Raw genomic sequence first — 17,870 nt, forward strand, 5'->3', positions numbered from 1 at the left:
AGAGATGAATGTGACTTGAGACAGGTTGCCCTTTCCTTTCAATTTTAGTTCTAAGGGGATTAAAGGAATAAAACCTTGAAACCACATATAGACATCCTGTTACTTCATAAAAGGAAAGTAACATTAGTCCTATAAAACTTTAATAATAACATTTAAAACAAAAAAATTAATTCAGCTCTTTTCAAAACGATTTTCAAAAAAAAATCAAAATGATGGATTTGTAATCTTCAGTTTAATTTAAAAAGATTATAATTATAAATATATATATACTAGAGTTGGCTTGATATAACTATATCTCGCTATTGGCTAGTGTTCTATAAGTATATATCTATTAATCTATTTCTCAACAAATCAATATTCCGCCCCGGCCATTATTATCTAAAAGAAAGTAGAGAATATTTAATAATTTAAATGATTTTGAGATTTCTTCAATTATATTTTTTTCAGTTTACCATCACCAAAGGGTTAATATGATTAAAATTTTAGTTTCAATATTTGAACATACAGGAAGTGTCGCCACAATCGAATTCTTTTAAAACAAAGTTTTCTTAAATTTACTATATTACAAATTTTGATTTTCTTTTTTATGATTATAAATTAATTACATCAATATAATGTAAATAGCAACATGAAATGAAAAAAATGAATTTATTTTTAATAAAGTAGATAATGGGTCATATTGTTCTGGGCAATGAGAGTTTATTATGGATTATTGGAGCACTATGAGTTTTAAACAATTATTCCTATATAATTTATTTCCTATATAGATCTGTCATGGATCTTGAAGCAATAAAGCAGGCCCTTTTGTAAATGTTAAAAATTGGAAGAATCTATTAAATAAAAGTTATCGCAAATATACTTAGTAAATAATAATCAAAACCAGGATATTTTAATTAATTGAAAATTAATAAAATCAAAAAATCAAGTGATTAATGTAAATTAAATAAACTTTTATGGAATTGCCAAGTGCAATTTATTTTTGCAACATTATAAATCGAAATTTAATTACAGGGAAATGGCAAACAATTAGTCGCTTCGTCCCTAGCATCAAGGGAAAGACCAAGAGGACTGTTAAATAGCCTAAAACCATACCATGACAATGATCAAACGTTCTTAATTAGAATAACCTATTTAGACTTTTAATTCTCAAGATATAGCTTGTGTAACATTCCAAAATGTGTAGCAATACATAAATAATAATCAAATATATTTCATATGACCTATAAAATTTAAAAATATAGATTGATTTTTATTTTTGTATCCGCAGTCAATTGTTTAAAAAAACATATACAGTGTGTTTTTTTTATGAGAACTTTTTTGAAAGCAATTTTACCCCACTTATAGTTATCAGAATTTAATGATTAATGGCTTATTTTCTTTGTTTTTTTAAGGCAATTAATAAAACAACAAAAAAATATTTCAGTTTTTATTTAAAAAGTACAGTAAAATCTAAATTGCAAAACTTAGGTGTCAACATATAAAAATGGTTTTAGCCCATTTTTCATTAAAAAATGGATTTTCTGTAGTCGACTTTGGGGGGCCAGTACTCCCTCCATGGTTGAGATATGACCTTCAAACTTTGATATGTTCTAGTACATGTCCCTAATAGTATCTGTATACATTTTTAGCTCTATATCTCAACTTTGAAGTGTTTAGCAGCCATTCTTGCAAAAGGTTGATTATTTGAGCATAAGAAAAATGCGCTAAAACCATTTTTAGATGTTGACACCTAAGTTTTGAATTTTAGATTTTACTGTACTTTTTAAATAAAAACTGAAATATTTTTTTGTTGTTCTATTAATTGCCTTAAAAAAACGAAGAAAATAAGCCATTAATCATTTGTGGTAGGCGGCATCATACAGACAAGCCTTTCATAGAGTATGCTATGCTTCGGCTTATCAAATCACAACCCAGCGCTAATCCTAGTTTATCACCATTTCACCCGGCCCCCTTCTGGGCCTTGCCTACACCTCACAAGCAGCGGTCAAATTGGACACCTCTGATAGTGGGAGGGGCGCGGCCCCTCTCAACCCCAAGTCCCCAGTCACCTGCCTTGCCGGGAGATGTCTACCTTCCCCTTGCTGAAGCCTACCCCACAGTTATTCACCGGAATGGGGCTTCGCCCCCATCTCCCCGCACCCCTTTCTACCTAACCTATTTTATCATCTATTTGTGTATATAAAGTAGTAATCCTATTGTAAATGAATTCAGTTTAAAATATATCTCTTTAGTAGTAACTACTGTTAGTTATTCATTGATAGAATCTTTAAGGCTAGGGGCTCGTTTGAATGAACTCGCGATTGTAGGGTTGAAACGCTTCACCCTACCACAATTTGGTGTCAGCGTGTTTCAATCGAGCCCTGCTAAAACTAGCCAATTCTATCTCTGATTGGACCCTTTTGCAAGTAAGGGGACAGTCAGCCGCCAACTAAGAAGCCAACTGACCCGAGAGACGGCCTTTTTAGGTCAATTTTCCATCATTTTGAACGCATTACGTAGGCATCTGGCCTGCTGCAGGCAGATTTGGCCTACTAGAAGCGCCAGTTAACAGCGTTTTCCGCACTGCTTGGGAGCTGCGCTAGGTGCGCAACCACGGTGATCGGATAACTTAGCCCAGACGGCTACAGAACCGAGTCTAATTTGGCATGTGTAGCTGGGACAAGCCCCAGGACACCCAGGCCAAACCTACGAGACGGACAGCTGCGTAGCTGGTCTCCCAGAGAAGGCAATGTGTGGCTGCGAAGCTCCAGCACACAAGTAAGGCCTACCATCTGCGACGGATAGCAGAATTCGAACCCAAGGTGCTGCAGGATGGGACATTCCCTGCCGCCACCTCTCTGGATTCGAACCCACGGCGCTGCAGGACGGGACATTCCCTGCCGCCACCTCTCTGGATTCGAACCCACAGCGCTGCAGGACGGGACATTCCCTGCCGCCACCCCTCGGGATTCGAACCCACGGCGCTGCAGGACGGGACATTCCCTGCCGCCACCACCCTGAATTCGAACCCGCGGCGCTGCAGGACGGGACATTCCCTGCTGCCACCACCCTGGATTCGAACCCGCGGCGCTGCAGGACAGGACATTCCCTTCCGCCACCACTCCAGATACGAACCACCGGCGCTAGCAGGACGGGTATTCCCTGCCGCCGCTGCTTCTAACCTGCTTCACTACCCGGTTCCCGGAACAGTCGCGTCCTTCAGTCACACTACTATGGCCAAGGCGCAGCGCTCTCACCTCCTGTAACGGTCCAAGCTCGATTCAGCGAAACACTAATATCTGTCTGATTAGAAAAATACCATCCAATGAAATGACTAATTACATTCAAGCCAAATCACTAGATAATAGATTACTAAACAGTAGATATATAATTTACCTAAAAACCCTATTCCGAAAATAATGTGCTATCGGTGGTTTCAGGATTGTATATCAACAATCATACGTTTATTGGAAATCAAACTATTAAGTTATTGGTAATCTATAAAACTTTCAATGACTATTTATCAATACTAGCCCATAAGGGCTTAAACCCTATTACTTCCCCCCTATACCTAAAGTATAAACAAAGTTTTGTAATATCTCAGATCTTTATTTTTAAGGAAATTTAAATAATTTTATTTAACAAAATCTATTTTATTTTAGGTATGTTATGGCCAAAGATCTCAGAGAGAAGTTTTACTCAAGTTAAGTTCTAGTCAAAGATTTAACCCGACCTATCCCTTAAGAAATTCGACTGGTGATTTGTCTTGCTATATCACCACTGACTCTATAGCCCGAAATGGGCCACCTTTTATAGGCCTTACTTCCCAGCTAACTGGGCAGAGCCTAGAGAGAATCACCAAAATGCTTCTCTTTTAACTTCTCTTTGGCAGAGCCTAGAGAGTATCACCAAAGTGTTTCTCTTTTAACTTCTCTTTGAGACATTTGAAAAATCATCGAGTGTTTATACAAAGTGATAAGATAACAAATTAAAGATTGCAAAGTGATCACATTGTATTTTTGCACATGTTAAACATGAAAATATGGAATCAGTGATTTCAACGAGTCCTATGCTTGAGAGATTTAAGCCAATAACTGTTCTCGTGGTCTTAAAGAACTATTAAATTTATATAATATCACAAGCAAAAACTCTCTGAAACCAGAAAATCCACACCATTGTTATTGTTATACTAGAAAATATTTGACTATTGATTTTACTATTTTTCGTGGTTTTGTATGAATTACCATAAAAAGGATTAAGTTTTGATTCAACGAGTAAGTGCATAAGGGAGAGATCTTTAAAGGGAAGTGGTAATTTGCACATATGTGGGTAAAATTATGACATGGGGGAAGGCTTATTTTTTCATGTGTTGAGCTGTGGAAAAGATACATGCCAATAAACTATATTTCATTGACTTTAGCAGGATTTTTCTTGATTATTTTTGTTCATAAAAAGGGGTAAAGTTTGAATTCAAGTACTAATACAAAGAAAAAAGGGAAGGAAAAAGTCTTTCATATGTTGAATTGTGGAAAACTCTTATGGTGGCCTTCAGCTTATTGAATTCGTACTTAACCAGATGTTTGTACTTTATCTTAAAAAGGGTTATATTTTGTTCTAAAATAATTTCATCATAAATAAGAAGGCAAAATAATAAGCATATATTATTGGTGGAAAAGTTATAGGCACATAATTTGTTAATCATTTTAAACTTAACTAGATTTATCTGGATTATTTATTTACTAGATGTTTCTTTGAAGAATAATATAGAAGTTAAAATAGGATCTACTTTTCTCCCTTGCAAGGCTACTCTACAATTTTCTGTATGTTGTAAAATGACTAAGAGGGTGAAATGTTGATCCAAACCCCAACTGTGTCACTGGAACCAGCCCAGGACACAACCTACCAGCGCTTGCAGGACGAGCATTCCCTGCTGCCACCGCTTCCAGAATCACCTTCTAGAGCTCTGAGTGATAAATATATATAAGTGTTCCCAACTGTCAACCAAGTGATAAAGTATTAATTGTTGACATAGTGATTTAAAAAAGCTCAAGTGATTCGAAGCTCAAGTGTAAACCACCCCCAGAGGTTTGCACTCACTATGGTAGGCGAGAGCACCATAGCTGCGGCCCGAACGGGAGGCCCCCTTGTCCAATGGCCAAGACCTCCACTTCCCCTGCCATATCAGGGTGAGGTTCCCCACTCACGACCCTGCCCAGCACGTACAGGTTGATGCCATGGTTGATTCTGGCAACCGTGTACCAGGGTCTGCTGTTATTTCCGAGTCCCTCATGCACGCAATGGGCGTGCAGAGGATGTTGATTCCGGACAACACCCTCCAGGTAATTGGGAAATTACATGAGTTGTATATGGCAGTTAGTCATACTCTCATACTTCACCTGTACCACGTGACCATGGTACGGAATCTCTCGCATCCACTGAACTTAGGGGGGTACTTCTTGCGTGAATTCGGAACTAGGCTTTGTTTCGACATGCAAACCCCCTGTCTGTGGGTGCCTGGGGAGTTCATCCCCCTCCGCGGCGTCCCTGTGGACCGGGAGACCGCCGAGAGAGAGTTAAGCTACAAGGGGCCGCTGCCAGGCCCCCTGCCGGAGCAGCCGCGCGTAGTCGAGAGAGGGACACACTGGGTGTGTCCCCCGGCTCGCTCTACCAGTTGATGGATCTTGGGCAGGGGGTAGCTGTCTAACTCTAGGCACTTGTTGAGGGCCCGGTAGTTGACAGCCCAACGGGTGCTCCCGTCCTTCTTCTTGATGGGCACCAGGGGGCTGCTCCAGGCCGAGTCAGAGGGCTCTATCACTCCTTCCTTCAGCCAGGTATCCAACTGGCTTTCCAATTCAGCCTCCTGCCGGGGGTTAAGATCGCGAAAGGACCCAGGAAATCTCCTGCATAAAAGAATATATATCCCTAGAGGCAAAAATATGCAAAGGAGTGTTCATACAAGTTTGTGAAATTTTATATGGAGACCTCATAAATGCTATTACTTTTTTTAAAAAAATAATTCTTATGTGTTTTTTTTATAAAAAAAATTTAATCGGCGAATTTTGGCAATAACCCGCTTACAGAAAAACGTTTTCATCGTGTTTTGGAAAAAAACCTCTTTGAAATATTAATTATTATTTAAATGTCGTCTTTGTGTTTAGAAATCTGTTGTGTCATGTTCAAATTATTTGTTGTCTGCTATAAATCATAAACAATGAAAATTGAATATGTCACGTTTTTCCTAGCAGTCTAATTAAAACAAAATCATTTAAATTCTGGCTAGTTAATACCTAGTTACTTATTACATTTTTAATTGAATAAGTTATGATACATTTTTTAAACATACATGATAATTAGTTAATTTTCACAATTTCATTTTTCTGTACCTAAGGAGATTACTTTAATTTTGATGAACCCTTTATTTAATCATTTTACTTTAATTATTAACTAGCGGCTACGGCCCTAAGGGCTTATATGGGTATTTGCAGTAGTGTTGATTGAATTTGATCCCCTATCTCCCCTCTATTTTTTTAGTTTTAACAGTAAAATAAAAAATCCCACTAAAAATATATGTCTGGGGGGGAAGGGGTGGGAGTTAGTTTTAAACCTTCCCAGGACCTATAAGACGCTACATTGGAATGAAGTACCATACCGGTTCAGTGGTTAGTGAGATCCTTCGTAACATCCACACACATTTTCAATATTTTTGGTTAAAAAACGGGTTTTAATCTTATGATTGTACATATCTATATTCGTAGAAAACTGTATAATACAATGCTAGACATAGTTTTTTTTGTATGGATGAGAACCGGTTCCTATCCACCGGATTCGAATAAATGCGAGAAATAGTTTTACCAACTATTGTCACCTTTTAAAAAAGACTTTCATTGACCCTAAGATATTTTCTTTGGCATGAAATTTTAATATCTACTTTTTAATGCGTCTTCGCGCGCTACTTAGCTACATTCAAAACACAACATATTTTACCTCGTGCCTTATTAACTATAAAAAATATTTCAGAAAATAAAATGTGCATTATTTAATGATAAACCTTCTTGTGAAATTACGTTAATTTAAAGATAGTTACAAGTAAGTATCATTATTTTTTTTATACCTTTCTGAAAATAGGCATATAATTTTCACCTACTCTATCAACTAAAATTTTGTTGGGCTTTCTGGTCCAATGTATGTCCCTTGATAGCCAAATAGTTTGTAAGTCATTCTACATTATCTAAAACTAGAAGTATGGTTTGTTTAGCTTTAAAATTGTCTAACCGAGCTTAAGCAATCTAGAATACTACGAACATCCATATATATACGTACGTTCATCTCTCCGTCCATCTGAAGATATGCGGCATAATACATAGAAAAAAAGATTCACAAATTGACTAACAAACGAACATTGACTAACAATGCCTACTTTTTGCCTGTTTGGCCAAGGAATCGTGGTATAAACAATTATGTGAAAAAAAGGCAAGGCCTTTCAAAGGGGGGGGGGGCGAAAGTGACACTTTTTGAAACCAAAACTTTCAAAAAGTGCCACTTTCGCCCCCCCCCCCCCCCTTTGAAAGGCCTTGCCCTTTTTTCACCTAAAGAAATACTCTCCTGGCGAAACCCTGTGCACACAACTGTTTGAAACTTAATATTTTAGCTTGATAGAGCATCAATTACTAACCCTAGCTTTTGAAATCACCCGTCCCATAGAGAAGATAATTAATTTTCCTAAAATATCAATTGTAAAAATAACCATGGATTATAAATGGATAAAACAATGGACTATAAATTAATATGCATCCCCAAAATGATTATGAACAAAATTACCCTATCTGTAGATTACTACTGATTTGAAACCACAATAAATATTTAGTGTAAGTAATAAAGTATAGTAAAGTTTTAAAGTAATGAATAAGTTAAGTTTGGGTACTGGTGGAGTCCTATGTCCCCTCCCTCCTTGAAGAAATAAGCATGTTTTCTTTATCGACAAAAAACTAAATGCCTACCTATATAAAAAATTTAGGTAATAACCTCTAACAAAAATAAACTTAGCCTTTATATTTCAGAATGAGGTGGAATGGAGGCAGCAAGAAATCTACGTAATGTCCTGGGTTACCACCAAAAAAAGGTACCTTATTTATTTACCTTAAAGATGGTTACATTAATTTTCGGTTAGGTTTTATTGATTTTAAGTTTATTTGGGGGGGGGGTATGATACTTGACGTATATTTATTAGGAGGATCAAGCTACTCTTTAGCTAGTGTCATTTATGTATATCTCTTAAAAACAGACGGGATATGTAAGATATACTTACGTCTTACAAGTACACTAAATTTTGCCACTGACTGTTCTTTGTCACTACGTTCAGAGACAGTTTCAACAAAGGGGGGCGGATGTGCCACTTTTTGAAACCAAAAGTAAAACACGCATGATCTCAGCTTTAAAATTTGGCACAGCAATTGCTTTTGTGGAGAACAATATTGAACTGTGAAGAAATGGCGGCGGAACAGCCGCTCCCGCCGAAAACCGCCGTTTTCCCGCCGATTTTTTTGCCTTTTCTCGCCATAATAGACAATCACGTGACACTTGTAATATTTCAAACATGTCATTATTTTAAAATATTTAAAAGTGTAAAATCTTTTAATTGTCAAGTGAAAATATAAGGAAAATTTTTATGAAAAAAAAAAGTTTATCTCAGATGATTGAAAATTGTCTATTATGGCGAGAAAAGGCAAAAAAAAATTTCGGCGGGAAATCGGCGGTTTTCGGCGGGAGCGTCAGTTCCGCCGCCGTTTCTTCACAGTTCCATATTGTTCTCCACAAAAGCAACTGCTGTGCCAAATTTTAGAGCTGTAACTCTTTTATAGGCTGATATCATGCGCGTTTTACTTTTGGTTTCAAAAAGTGGCACATCCGCTCCCCCCCCCCTCCCATAGAAGAGAAAAATTCATTTCTAAAAATTTACAACAACACGTAAATTTAGCTCGTCATTATTTTAAGTTTTAAAATTGTAGAACGGGTCTTTTGATTAATTAGATAAAATTAAATAAATACCTATGGTTTTAATTTATATGTTCGTTTACAATATTATTCGTGAAATTAAATTATTTGTAGTTTGTAGGTTTACAACAATATTTTTTTCAGGTTGAATGAAGTTCATTTGTTGAGAGATTGTGCCTGTGGTGGAATTTGGGGACAGAACTACGAATGTTTACATTATTGTGAAGCAATTATCAATACAAATTGCATCATTTTTATTACAGGTATTTTATCAAAATTTTCTGAAATCTAAACCTATCGAACTTTCATTTTTAGATGTCATGTTTTTTTTATTTAAATAAGTAAATATTAAATAAAATAATCGAATTCTTAATTTAACTTTCTAGTGGCTCTGACCTAATTGTAAATTAGGGGAATGAAAATATACTGCAGCTACTTAAAAAATGTATTGAAACTGGCCTAAAACCATCCTTTACTCATGAAGGAGATCGCGATCTTAATAAACAAATTTCTTATTATTAGAGGATTATGTTTTAAAATTTTTGTACCTGTTTGAACGCCGGATCTACTAGTTAATATTTATATTAGGGATGGCAATCCGAATCCGGAATCCGCCCAATTTTTGGCCAATTTTGGAATCTGAATCTGTTTTTAATAGCGGATTCCGGATTCTTAATTGGCAGGCTAAAATTAGTGTCTTGAGTTTTTTCTTTCAACTCCTCCTCTTTGAAGGCAAAAATTTTCATCAATATATATAATATATTTAAAAATCTGGTGGTATTATCCTCTTAGAAATTTTTTTTTCAATATTGAAAATTTGAGTACCCCCCTCCCCCCCCGACAGCGAACTATGAACTCTGGCCGCAGCGCTCAGCTCCCTAGCCTGCCTAGCCGCAGCGCTCGGCCCCCTTGCCTGCCTAGCCGCAGCGCTCGGCTCCCTAGCCTAAAACCTAACCTAACCTAAAATAGTTGTTCGTCGGTAGTCGGGGGGGGGGGGGGGGGGGGGGTACAAAATTGAACAAAATTGAAAAAAAAAATTCTAAAAGGATAACGCCAATTTTTTTAAAATATCCTTTTAAAATATTGTTAGGATCCGGAATCTGAATCTGCCAAAATTAAGAATCCGGAATCCGCAAGAATCCGCCACTTTTTTTGACGGATTCTTAAAGAATCCGGCCTAAAAATTCGACGGATTGCCATCACTAATTTATATACCTATTAAAGTTAATCTTTTTGTTAAGGAGTTTTGATATCAGAGGAGGACAGGATTGTTAATTCCATCCCAGTTAACGAGATTCCCAAGGAGTATTCTGTTGACAAGCTACGTTGACATGCTACGTTGACATCCATGGCTACACAGAAAAACAAAATAATACCCTTTTTCTTTACTTACATTTTATATTATTTTCATTAATGTTTTAATTGTTGTGTTAAATTAATAAAATTAAGTCTGATTTTTTTATTACTTTTATTATTGGTAAATTGTAATAATATTCCAACATCAATCGTGTTTTTAAAAGCTTAGTTTCTTGTACCAATTGCCTATAGTGTTTGATAGTACATGCCTAATTTAAGATCATAAATATAACTGTGCGGACTGACAAACATAATATTAAAAATTTGAAGAATGCAAGGTACTATTATAGCGTGTTGACAGATTTGAATTTTTTCCTAAACCGCGTTATAAGATGTCAAAGTTTATCCACTGCTGCAATCAATTGGTTAGCTGCCTCTAAATTAAGTAGTATAAAAAAGCTACAGGACCTTTATTTTTTTTTAAATTCGTCTCTTAAGGTTAAACACCTGCCATAATACGGGTTTTTTCTCCAGATTTTAAGTACTACCGGCCGCCAGAAAGGGAGGGGACACTGGGCTGTTTATCACACTAGTCCCCAAAGTCTTACAATAAAGTTTGCTTATTCGTTGGCTTAACAACTTTAATTGATTTTAATTTAATTGGTTGTATTAATCAGTTGTGTGTCCAAACGTTTCAACCACTAATTTTAATCTACAGAAGGGATAATTTTGTGTATTATCAATGGGGATTTACATTAAATTATTGACCATTGTCTTATCCCTTTAGATCTCTGAGCGGCCTCACACAAAGTATTGATAACGTTTTCTTATTCGTTGGTTTAACTACTTTGAGGACTTTAATTGGTTGTATTATGAAGTTGTGTGTCTAAACGTTTCAACCAATAATTTTGATCTACAGAAGGGGTAATTTTTGTGTTTTATCAATGGGGATATGCATCAATTTCTTGGCCATTGTCTTATCCCTTTAGATCCCTGAGCGGCCTCGCACAAAGTATTGATAACGTTTTCTTATTAGTTGGTTTAACTACTTTGAGGACTTTAATTTGTCTGTTAAGGTTGGACACGTGCCATATTACGTTTTCTTAAGCATTTATAAAGTTTTCCTATTCTTTGGCTAACAACTTTGGGGACTTGAATTGGTTGTATTATGAAGTTGTGTGTCTAAACGTTTCAACCACTAATTTTAATCTACAGAATGGATAATTTTGTGTATTATCAATGGGGATTTACATCAAATTATTGACCATTGTCTTATCCCTTTAGATCTCTGAGTGGCCTCACACAAAGTATTGATAACGTTTTTTTATTCGTTGGTTTAACAATTTTGAGGAATCAATTCGTCTGTTAAGGTTGAACACCTGCCACATTACGTTTTCTTATTTGTTGGCTTAACAACTTTGGGGACTTTAATTTTCTGTTAAGGTTGGACACCTCCATATTACGTTTTCTTATTTGTTGGCTTAACAACATTGGGGACTTTAATTCGTCTGTTAAGGTTGGACACCTCCATATTACGTTTTCTTATTCGTTTTTTATACGTTTCAACCACTAATTTTAATCTACAGAAGGGATAATTTTGTGTTATCAGTGGGGATATACATCAATTTAATGGCCATTGTCTTATCTCTTTAGATCCCTGACTGGCCGCACACAAAGCATTTATAAAGTTTTCCTATTCCTTGGCTTAACAACTTTGGGGACTTTAATTGGTTGTATTATGAAGTTGTGTGTCTAAACGTTTCAACCAATAATTTTAATCTACAGAAGGGATAATTTTTATGTTTTATCAATGGGGATTTACATCAAATTATTGGCCATTGTCTTATCCCTTTAGATCTCTGGGGACTTTAATTGGTTTGTTAAGGTTGGACACCTGCCATATTGCGTTTTTTTCTCTCCAGATATAAAGTACTAGCGGCCGCCAGTAAGGGAGGGGACATTGGGCTGTTTATTACACTAGTCCCCAAAGTCTTACAATAACGTTTTCTTATTCGTTGGCTTAATTTATTAACCATTGTCTTATCCCTTTAGATCCCAGGGCAGCCGCACACAAAGCATTTATATGGTAGGCCTAAAACCATGAAAATAAAGTAGTAAGATTTGCCTGTTAATTTTCCCTTCAATTGTAATAACATTGCACGCAGAGCAAGATGGGGACAACGGTCTGTTTATTACACTAGTCCCCAAAGATTTATAGTGTTTTCTTATTCGTTGGCTATTTTATCTACAGAAAGGGTAATTTTATGAAAAGTCATTAGTGATGTACATCAATTTATTAGCCATTGTCTTATCCCTTAAGATCCCTGAATTGCACCTCTTGCTATGCTGTCTGTAGTTATGGTGCAGTTTGGTACAAAAAAAAGTTAAATATAAATAAAAAAAACAAATGGAGATTCTTTGGCAGAGGATTTTTTTATATTTTGTATTAATAATACATACAGAAATATTATAATTTATAACATTCTTAAAAGGAATCAAATAAGACTAGAATAGGTTATTAATATTTTCTAAAAACAATTTTTCTTTGATAAACTTGTATGGTTGGTAATTAAAATTTTTAATTTACAATGTTCATTTTTTGGTAGGTTTCACTAGCCATGAAATAGCATGATTCGCCATCATTTTAAATTTTAACTGTGATTTGTAAAGCATTTAGCACTGTTTTTTATGTGATTAAATCCCGAAATTAGCTTCTTTTTCACTAAATTATTAGAATTTTGTTCACTAAGTTTTTGGTAAACAATGTTAAAAATTTCAAATTATAATTTGAAATGTTGTCTTTCTCATTATATTAAACTTCTTGCTGAAAAGTATCTGAAATTATTTTAAAAATTAAAATTTGGATAAACATTCAAATATACATAAAAATGATATAATAGTTATTTCTCATCTTATTCTAAACGGCTTTCCGCGGATGAATGTACAATTATAAGATTAAAACTATGATTGTACATTTCTATATTCGTAGAAAACTGGATATAATACGATGCTAGACATAGTTTTTTCGTATGAATGAGAACCGGTTCCTATCCACCGCATTCGAATGAATACGAGAAAAAATGTTAGTCCTCTCTGCATATTCGCTTCGTCTCTTATTTTTATTTACATTTCGTATTGTCTGTTTATTTTTATGTTTCGGTCTGCTATTGATGAGGGGAAAGAATTACAAGTGCTCAAACATGTTTTTTTAAAAATTTTTAAGAGATAGCTTTGCTTATCAAAAATATTGTTTTATTATATTTAAAAGCATTAAAGTAAAAAAAAACGTTCTTTTATATATATATATTAATTTACCTATAGTTATATACATATATACTATATGAAGCTAGCTTTTGAATCAGAAAAAAAGGAGTTAAAGAGTTTAAAAATGAGGTTATAATATAGTCTTTGGGGAATAATGTTTTGTAGATTTTGTTTGAAAACTTATTCACAAGGAAAAAAACAATAAAAGACAAAAGTTTTAAATGTTTTAAAAATTATATGGATTTTTTGATCTTCAAAATCAACTACCCCAACATCACATATCAAGAACCGTTTCTGTTGGCGGTTTTTCGTAAAAAATGCATATAATTCTTTATAAGGCGGATAATTATGGAATTGTGTTGATTAAATTTTTTGTTTAAAATAAACATATAAATAATGAAAATTTTTAAAAATCAACATCATTTTTGAAATCTACATAAAAAATTTCACAAATATAGTATACAACAATGGGTAAAGGGGTAAATATTCTTGATCTGCAGGAGATTTCCTAGGTCCTTTCTGGCGGATCGGCTTGGTCCCAGGTTTTAGTCGGAGTTGCAGCTCTACTACATCGGTGCAGCCTGGGGTAGAGTTCGAGAATACATCTCTGTACTCTGATATCATGGTCCAAACATCCTTCTTGAGCAGGGGGTCCTTGCGCAGGAACTCGTTCTCCTCCAGCTCAAGGTCTGCCCACAGCTGCTGCATATCTGGGGGTTCAGAAGGTTCTTGAATGGAGTGGAGGCAAGGGGGAGGTTCATCGGAGACCTCCAGGATGTTGGGCTTCACCAGCTCCCCTGCCACGGGGAGGCCGGCGTCCAGCAGGAGAGGCATCTCCCCCTCATTGACCACCAGTACTCGGAACATGTTGGCGGAGCCAGGCCAGTGCGCATACAGGCCCTCTGGGATGACAAGGTACTCCCCAAACCTCTGTTCTGGGGCAGACAGCTGGATGGGGTCTTTAGTGCGGTGCCCCACCAGTTCAACGGGTACAGCCATGATGCTGCGCCCAGGCAAGGCTACCCGTTTGGCCGTCCGAAGCTGGGGTGGTTGGCCATTGGCTGGAGTGACGGCATTCAGCTTGTAAGTGGTTGCTGGCGCGGGGCCAGCCTTGGCTCCGGGGGCGTCCGGCCCCGACTTGACGGGCTCGGCGCCGGGAGTGGCTGAATCACGTGGGTCGGGTGCGGCTCCGAGTGCATCAGGCCACGACTTGACGGGCCTGGTCTCGGACTTAGCTGACCGCGACGCGCCGGGTTCGATCCCGGGGGTGGCTGGATCCTGCGGACCGAGCGCCCGTGAGTGATAAATATATATAAGTGTTCCCAACTGTCAACCAAGTGATAAAGTATTAATTGTTGACATAGTGATTTAAAAAAGCTCAAGTGATTCGAAGCTCAAGTGTAAACCACCCCCAGAGGTTTGCACTCACTATGGTAGGCGAGAGCACCATAGCTGCGGCCCGAACGGGAGGCCCCCTTGTCCAATGGCCAAGACCTCCACTTCCCCTGCCATATCAGGGTGAGGTTCCCCACTCACGACCCTGCCCAGCACGTACAGGTTGATGCCATGGTTGATTCTGGCAACCGTGTACCAGGGTCTGCTGTTATTTCCGAGTCCCTCATGCACGCAATGGGCGTGCAGAGGGATGTCCGCAGGATCCAGCCACCCCCGGGATCGAACCCGGCGCGTCGCGGTCAGCTAAGTCCGAGACCAGGCCCGTCAAGTCGTGGCCTGATGCACTCGGAGCCGCACCCGACCCACGTGATTCAGCCACTCCCGGCGCCGAGCCCGTCAAGTCGGGGCCGGACGCCCCCGGAGCCAAGGCTGGCCCCGCGCCAGCAACCACTTACAAGCTGAATGCCGTCACTCCAGCCAATGGCCAACCACCCCAGCTTCGGACGGCCAAACGGGTAGCCTTACCTGGGCGCAGCATCATGGCTGTACCCGTTGAACTGGTGGGGCACCGCACTAAAGACCCCATCCAGCTGTCTGCCCCAGAACAGAGGTTTGGGGAGTACCTTGTCATCCCAGAGGGCCTGTATGCGCACTGGCCTGGCTCCGCCAACATGTTCCGAGTACTGGTGGTCAATGAGGGGGAGATGCCTCTCCTGCTGGACGCCGGCCTCCCCGTGGCAGGGGAGCTGGTGAAGCCCAACATCCTGGAGGTCTCCGATGAACCTCCCCCTTGCCTCCACTCCATTCAAGAACCTTCTGAACCCCCAGATATGCAGCAGCTGTGGGCAGACCTTGAGCTGGAGGAGAACGAGTTCCTGCGCAAGGACCCCCTGCTCAAGAAGGATGTTTGGACCATGATATCAGAGTACAGAGATGTATTCTCGAACTCTACCCCAGGCTGCACCGATGTAGTAGAGCTGCAACTCCGACTAAAACCTGGGACCAAGCCGATCCGCCAGAAATTTCGCGATCTTAACCCCCGGCAGGAGGCTGAATTGGAAAGCCAGTTGGATACCTGGCTGAAGGAAGGAGTGATAGAGCCCTCTGACTCGGCCTGGAGCAGCCCCCTGGTGCCCATCAAGAAGAAGGACGGGAGCACCCGTTGGGCTGTCAACTACCGGGCCCTCAACAAGTGCCTAGAGTTAGACAGCTACCCCCTGCCCAAGATCCATCAACTGGTAGAGCGAGCCGGGGGACACCGCATCTACAGTGCCTTAGACGCGGTGGCTGCGTATTATACCATCCGAGTGTCCGAGGATAGCTGGCCCTGTACGGCCTTCACCACACCTAGAGGCTTGTACCAGTGGAAAAGGATGCCCTTTGGCCTAGCCACCGCCCCTTCCGTCTACTCCAGGTTCATTGCTGGGGTCCTCAACCCACTGGGCACGGCCAACCTCCAGTCCTACCTAGACGATGTCTTGTCCTTCCACAACGACACCTGGGCCAACCTGGCTAGACTCCGAGAGGTCTTGGAAGCCCACCGTCGGGGAGGAATCCGCCTCAAGCCCTCCAAGACCAAGCTGTTCCGAGCCAAGGTCGATTATCTGGGCCACACCCTCAGCCGCGAAGGCATAGCCATGCAGGAGGACTACATCGACCACATCCTAGACTGGCCAGCCCCCAGCACCCCCAAGGACCTGCTGGCACTCCTGGGGTTCTTTGGGTACTACCAGCTGTTCATCCCGGGGTATGCCGACCTCACCTATGAGATGAATCGGCAGAAGACGGCCAAGGCATTGACATGGACGGCTGAGATGGATGCCCAGCTGGTACAGCTCAAGGACAAGTTTCGCCAAGCCCCGATCCGAGCGCCACCCAGGTTTGACCTACCAGCCGTGTTCCAGCTCACCACTGACTACAGCAGCCGGGCCATCTCCGCCATCCTCAGCCAGTGCCAGGACGGCAAGGAGAGGCTCATTGCCGCCGTGGGGCGCAAGACTACTGACCCCGAGAACCGTTACCCGTCATGGAAGGGAGAGATGGCCGCCATCATGTATGGGATCCGGAAATTCCACGGGATCCTGTCCTACCGCAGCTTCCAGATCAACACCGATTCCTCTGCCTTGCTACAAATAAAGTCACTCAACGCATCCACAGGGATGGTAGCCCGCTGGCAGGAGGAACTGGCGGCCCTGGAATTCACCATCTGCCATCGTCCCGGCGCCCAGAACACCAATGCCGACACCCTCAGCCGCCGGGAGGATGACAACATGCCTGCCCCGTCCGCCGAGGAATTAGCAGAGCAGGCTGAGTATCTCCACCACCTCTGCCAGCTAGGGGAGCCAGCGCCTGGCAGACCCTCAGCAGTACGCCTGGACCCGGAACGAATCCTGGAAGCCCAGACCCAAGATCCTCTCCTGCTCCGTGTCCGCCAGTGGGTGGCTGATGGGAAGACCCCAACCAAGGCTGAGCTCCGGGGCAAGTCTCGAGATGAACAACAGTACGCCAGCCAGTTCGCAGCGCTCGGACTCAACGAGCACTTACCATCACTGCCAAGACCCTGACAGGGGAGAGGACTCGTTACCTGCTGCCCCCGGCCCTCCAGCAGGACGCATACTTCCTGGCCCATGGAGCCCCCATGGCTGGACACCATGGGATGGAAGCCACTGTAGCTCGCGTCGCCATGCACTTCTGGTGGCCTACAGTGCACCGCGACGTCCGCCTGATGGTCCAGACCTGCCCTGAGTGTGTACAGAAGATCATCAAGGAGCGGTTGAAAGCCGGGATACACGTGCCCTCCCGGCAGGGGTATCCACAGCAAGTCCTGTTCATTGATCTTGTGGGGCCCCTACCTGAGACGCCAGCCGGGAACCGCTACATCCTCACCTGTCAAGATGGGTTCAGCCGGTTTGTCAGCCTCTACGCCATCCCCAACAAGCGCACGA

At 40.4% G+C, this 17,870-nt stretch overlaps 2 long non-coding RNA genes across 2 annotated transcripts in view; one reads left to right on the forward strand and one right to left on the reverse strand.

The window, feature by feature from the left end:
* LOC145304188 (uncharacterized) overlaps positions 1-17,870 on the reverse strand; it is a 60,847-nt gene that overhangs the window by 28,921 nt on the left and 14,056 nt on the right. The gene's annotated exons all lie outside the window — the stretch shown is intronic.
* On the forward strand, positions 6,248-10,428 carry LOC145304189 (uncharacterized). Its single transcript, XR_013874022.1, has 4 exons — positions 6,248-7,065; positions 8,037-8,098; positions 9,115-9,233; positions 10,212-10,428. It is a non-coding gene; the product is annotated as an uncharacterized LOC145304189 (long non-coding RNA).

This window comes from Acartia tonsa, chromosome 13 (genome assembly GCF_053477335.1).
Source record: "Acartia tonsa isolate MP-2025a chromosome 13, ASM5347733v1, whole genome shotgun sequence".
Lineage (NCBI taxonomy): Eukaryota > Metazoa > Arthropoda > Copepoda > Calanoida > Acartiidae > Acartia > Acartia tonsa.